Consider the following 6,000-nt stretch of genomic DNA (forward strand, 5'->3'; position numbering starts at 1 on the left):
ACAAATTTTCTTTGCAACCACTAAAGGCAACTCATCCTTCATTCGTGAGACAGCCAAAATGGATGGCAGATATTAAAGTTCTTTGGGAAAAATATCTCATCATTTTCCTTTTAATAGTACCCAAAATCTCTTGGCAATTTAAATTTCGTAAAACTCCTGAAATAAGACTGTAAAATTCCTTCAATCATGCTAAATTTTGAAGCTCCATCGCTTGTAACACCCAATTTATCCCATAGGGCTTGAAAGTTCTTTCCCAAGTTCATGCAATCATTCTGCATTTGAACCCTATGATATCATTCATAATAATCATCATGATTTTATAGTCATGGTCATATCATAATCATCTATTTAAAACGAACATTTCCTTTATCACCACAGTTATGTGGTATAATCAACAATAGAATAAAACTGTACATAGCAACAGGCTACCTCATGGCCACTTAGTATACCTATTGACAATAAGTCATAACAGTATCGAATAATCATTGAACAATTCAAAAATCGCTTCCACTGCTCCAGCCGCAGCATTCGTCATTTTGTCTGCTCATCCGCATGACCAAAACGAAATAAAAGGAGCTCAACCATTACACAGCGCTTTTAATGGCGCATGCCATAGAAACTCAACGCAATTTCGACTCGGCCAGAAAACGAGCAAATTTTGCAGGATGTTAACTGGAATTAGTCGTGAAAATATATCCAAAATACACAAAAATACACACCCACAAAAATAAACAACAAACCCAAACAAACCCAAGGTCGACCCTCTTACACAGTAAATTACATCATTTCAGCATCGTATTGATTGCTGAAATATTCCAGGGTTTATACATACCTTAAAAGAGGTATGCGTGGTGTTGCCCCCTCCCACGTTTATTCCAGGGTTTATACACACCTTAAAAGAGGTATGCGTGGTGTTGCCCCCTCCCACTTTTAATTCCTCATTAAATTCCTCATTAAATTCCTTATTAAATTACTTATTAAATTACTCATTAAATTACTCATTAAATTACTCATTAAATTACTCATTAAATTACTCATTAAATTACTCATTAAATTACTCATTAAATTACTCATTAAATTACTCATTAAATTACTCATTAAATTACTCATTAAATTACTCATTAAATTACTCATTAACTTACTCATTAAATTACTCATTAAATTACTCATTAAATTACTCATTAAATTACTCACATAGTTTCAGCATTGTATTGATTGCTGAAATATTCCAGGGTTTATACACACCTTAAAAGAGGTATGCGTGGTGTTGCCCCCTCCCACGTTTATTCCAGGGTTTATACACACCTTAAAAGAGGTATGCGTGGTGTTGCCCCCTCCCACTTTTAATTACTCATTACATCGTTTCCATTAAAAAAAACATCGCTTCTACTGCTCCAGCCGCAGCATTTGTCACTTTGTTTGCTCATCCGCATGACCAAACCGAAATAAAAGGAGCTCAACCATTACACAGCGCTTTTAATGGCGCATGCCATAGAAACTCAACGCAATTTCGACTCGGCCAGCAAACGAGCAAATTTTGCAGGATGTTAACTGGAATTAGTCGTGAAAATATATCCAAAATACACAAAAATACACACCCACACAAATAAACAACATTTATTCCGTTCAACAGAACAAACATTTCCTCTATCATGACATGCATGTCTTCAACATTATATGACCAAGAGAAAAAGTAAAATTAATTAAAAACTGCGGGCAGTGATGATCCGGGGACCATACCGCTCCATCCTGATTGGACGAGTGCGTGCTAGAGTCGTTAACAACGACAGTCCAGATCCGATTGTTCAAAATTTCAACTCAATCGATCGAAAAATGAACGCAGGGATGCATTTTAAAGGTGCAGTGGCACTAACTGAGTTGCCACGAATATGGCCACGAAATTGCCAATATGGCCATCACAAAATATTTTCCTTAATCAATTGGCTCATAGCATAACCAATCTGCAAGTATTTCATCCGAAGATGTATCTCTGAGGACTTTTAATTAAATAAGTCATTTATAAATCAACGAGTTAATTTATTAAATGATTAATCAATAAATCAATATTTTCCTTGACAGCCACCTCACTTGGTCAGTGTCATGTCCAAATATCAGCTTCCTTACTCACCAGGTGCCTGAGTTAATGTAACTAGGGCATTGCCCGTACTATATCTATATCTAAAATTATATCCCTCCCCTCTATTTACATGAAATGGTTTGGTCCAAAGCGAACGGCTTCCGGAGTTTGGTAAAGAAATCGCCATCGCGTGCACAAACGCGCAGGAAAGCGAATGTATCGCAAATTCGTTTTTATTAGTTTTAAAACATAGTTTAACGCCAACATAGTTTGCAAACGTGAAATAAATGAATACGCTCTCAAATGTGCCATCCGAGGCAGAGTGTGTCCGCCACGTTCGGCACACGCGATAGTTCGCTGCTCTCTGATTGGTTGAATCGTTTTTTGGACATAGCTCGGTAAGTAATTGTCCGATTAATATGAAACCTTGAAAAGGCACATCCTCGGGTCCCCAGCAATATACCTGGCAAGTTAAAAGTATATCGGACCCGTGGTTGTCGAGAAACAGCGGTCACAGACAAACAAACGTACAAACGTACAAACAAACAGAGATTACTGGAATTATAGATAGATGTAATTACTGTAATAAGATTACTGCAATTACTGTAATGATTACTGTAATGATTACTGTAATTACTGTAATTACCGGAACTGTAATTACTGTAATTACCTCAGGTAATTAGCATCAGCAAAACACAACATTTGAATGTTCCCAAAACGTTGGAGCAAAACGTTGCAACAACGAAAGTGAAACGTTGTGGCGACGTTGTGGAAACGTTTTACAACAACATTATTTCAATGTTGCAGGAAAGTAATGTGAAAAAACGTTCCCAAAAATGTTCTCTCTTTTTCTGTCTCTCTTTCTGTCTGTCTGTGTCTCTCTCTCACTTTCTGTCTCTCTCTGTCTATCTCTCTCTGTCTGTCTGTCTGTCTCTCTCTATGTGTCTGACTATCATCTTTATCTCTGTTTGTCTCTATGTCTCTCTTTCTTTCTTTTTCTGTCTATCTCTCTCTGTCTGTCTCTCTTTCTCACTTTGTCTCACTCTGTCTATCTCTTTTTGTCTGTCTCTCTCTATGTGTCTGACTATCATCTTTATCTCTGTTTGTCTCTATGTCTCTCTCTCTTTCTCTCTCTGTCTATCTCTCTCTGTCTGTCTCTCTTTCTCACTTTGTCTCACTCTGTCTATCTCTCTCTGTCTGTCTCTCTCTATGTGTCTGACTCTGACTATCATCTTTATCTCTGTTTGTCTCTATGTCTCTCTTTCTTTCTTTTTCTGTCTATCTCTCTCTGTCTGTCTCTCTTTCTCACTTTGTCTCACTCTGTCTATCTCTTTTTGTCTGTCTCTCTCTATGTGTCTGACTATCATCTTTATCTCTGTTTGTCTCTATGTCTCTCTCTCTTTCTCTCTCTGTCTATCTCTCTCTGTCTGTCTCTCTCTATGTGTCTGACTCTGACTATCATCTTTATCTCTGTTTGTCTCTATGTCTCTCTTTCTTTCTTTTTCTGTCTATCTCTCTCTGTCTGTCTCTCTTTCTCACTTTGTCTCACTCTGTCTATCTCTTTTTGTCTGTCTCTCTCTATGTGTCTGACTATCATCTTTATCTCTGTTTGTCTCTATGTCTCTCTTTCTTTCTTTTTCTGTCTATCTCTCTCTGTCTGTCTCTCTTTCTCACTTTGTCTCACTCTGTCTATCTCTTTTTGTCTGTCTCTCTCTATGTGTCTGACTATCATCTTTATCTCTGTTTGTCTCTATGTCTCTCTTTCTTTCTTTTTTCTGTCTATCTCTCTCTGTCTGTCTCTCTTTCTCACTTTGTCTCACTCTGTCTATCTCTTTTTGTCTGTCTCTCTCTATGTGTCTGACTATCATCTTTATCTCTGTTTGTCTCTATGTCTCTCTTTCTTTCTTTTCTCTGTCTATCTCTCTCTGTCTTGTTTCTCTTTCTCACTTTGTCTCACTCTGTCTATCTCTTTTTGTCTGTCTCTCTCTATGTGTCTGACTATCATCTTTATCTCTGTTTGTCTCTATGTCTCTCTTTCTTTCTTTTTCTGTCTATCTCTCTCTGTCTGTCTCTCTTTCTCACTTTGTCTCACTCTGTCTATCTCTTTTTGTCTGTCTCTCTCTATGTGTCTGACTATCATCTTTATCTCTGTTTGTCTCTATGTCTCTCTTTCTTTCTTTTTCTGTCTATCTCTCTCTGTCTGTCTCTCTTTCTCACTTTGTCTCACTCTGTCTATCTCTTTTTGTCTGTCTCTCTCTATGTGTCTGACTATCATCTTTATCTCTGTTTGTCTCTATGTCTCTCTTTCTTTCTTTTTCTGTCTATCTCTCTCTGTCTGTCTCTCTTTCTCACTTTGTCTCACTCTGTCTATCTCTTTTTGTCTGTCTCTCTCTATGTGTCTGACTATCATCTTTATCTCTGTTTGTCTCTATGTCTCTCTTTCTTTCTTTTCTCTGTCTATCTCTCTCTGTCTTGTTTCTCTTTCTCACTTTGTCTCACTCTGTCTATCTCTTTTTGTCTGTCTCTCTCTATGTGTCTGACTATCATCTTTATCTCTGTTTGTCTCTATGTCTCTCTTTCTTTCTTTTTCTGTCTATCTCTCTCTGTCTGTCTCTCTTTCTCACTTTGTCTCACTCTGTCTATCTCTTTTTGTCTGTCTCTCTCTATGTGTCTGACTCTGACTATCATCTTTATCTCTGTTTGTCTCTATGTCTCTCTTTCTTTCTTTTTCTGTCTATCTCTCTCTGTCTGTCTCTCTTTCTCCCCTTCTCTCCAATTTGCATGGAATGGTTTGGTCCATTCGCAAAGCCAAAACGAACGACCACAGAACCACCCTCCTATTTGCATGGAATGGTTTGGTCCATTCGCAAAGCCAAAACGAACGACCACAGAACCACCCTCCTATTTGCATGGAATGGTTTGGTCCATTCGCAAAGCCAAAACGAACGACCACAGAACCACCCTCCTATTTGCATGGAATGGTTTGGTCCATTCGCAAAGCCAAAACGAACGACCACAGAACCCCCCTTCTATTTACATGCAATGGTTCGGTCCATCCGCAGAGCCAAAGCGAACGGCCCGCGAGCACGGCGACCACACCCTGGGACCCACCCGTCCGATTAATTTCAAACCTTGAAAAGGCACATCCTCGGGTCCCCACCAATATACCTGGCAAGTTTCAAGTATATCGGACCGGTAGTTGTTGAGAAACAGCGGTCGCATACAGACAGACCGACACACACACCGAGATTACTGGAATTATAGATAGATAAAAATCCGATCTCATTAAAACCTTCAGACAAACCACTAGCATATATTATTCCTAGGACTAAAATCACCAGGACCATTATCAAACATTTATCAAAATATTAGGACCATCATCAAACCAATGAATGACTCAATCCTTTAATGACTCCATCCAAACCCAGACATTTTGAGTTCCGTAACTTTAATACTTCAAATTTTCCATTCCTTCCCTTCCTTATCCTTCGATGTAGGGATGGGTTCTTTTTAGGATCATGTTGCATCGAGCATTATTTTTCAAACAGTGCGACTATTAAGCCCACGCCAAAACCTCTGACATCCCACCATTAACACCTATTTTAAGCGTGCCGAATCAGTAAGCATCACCCCTTCTATGAGCCTCGACCAGAGGGTGGTTGTCACCCACAAACACTCGTCGCGAGCTGTTCCATTGTCTGTTGATTCCCATTCTGCTGTTTTTGTCTCATAATCAAGATAAATTTGGAACAGCCCTTAAACTAACACCAAGCAGATCAATTTTTATATTTAAATATAAAATCATTTTCTCATTAATTCATAATCATAAAATCATTTAATCCGTGTCACCCATGCTATTTATCTAGCAAATTTCGTCAAAAAAAACACAACAGCACTGGTTCCGTGTCACCCATGCTATTTAT

The sequence above is a fragment of the Myxine glutinosa genome, chromosome 4, assembly GCF_964187855.1.
Source record: "Myxine glutinosa chromosome 4, kmMyxGlut1.1, whole genome shotgun sequence".
Lineage (NCBI taxonomy): Eukaryota > Metazoa > Chordata > Myxini > Myxiniformes > Myxinidae > Myxine > Myxine glutinosa.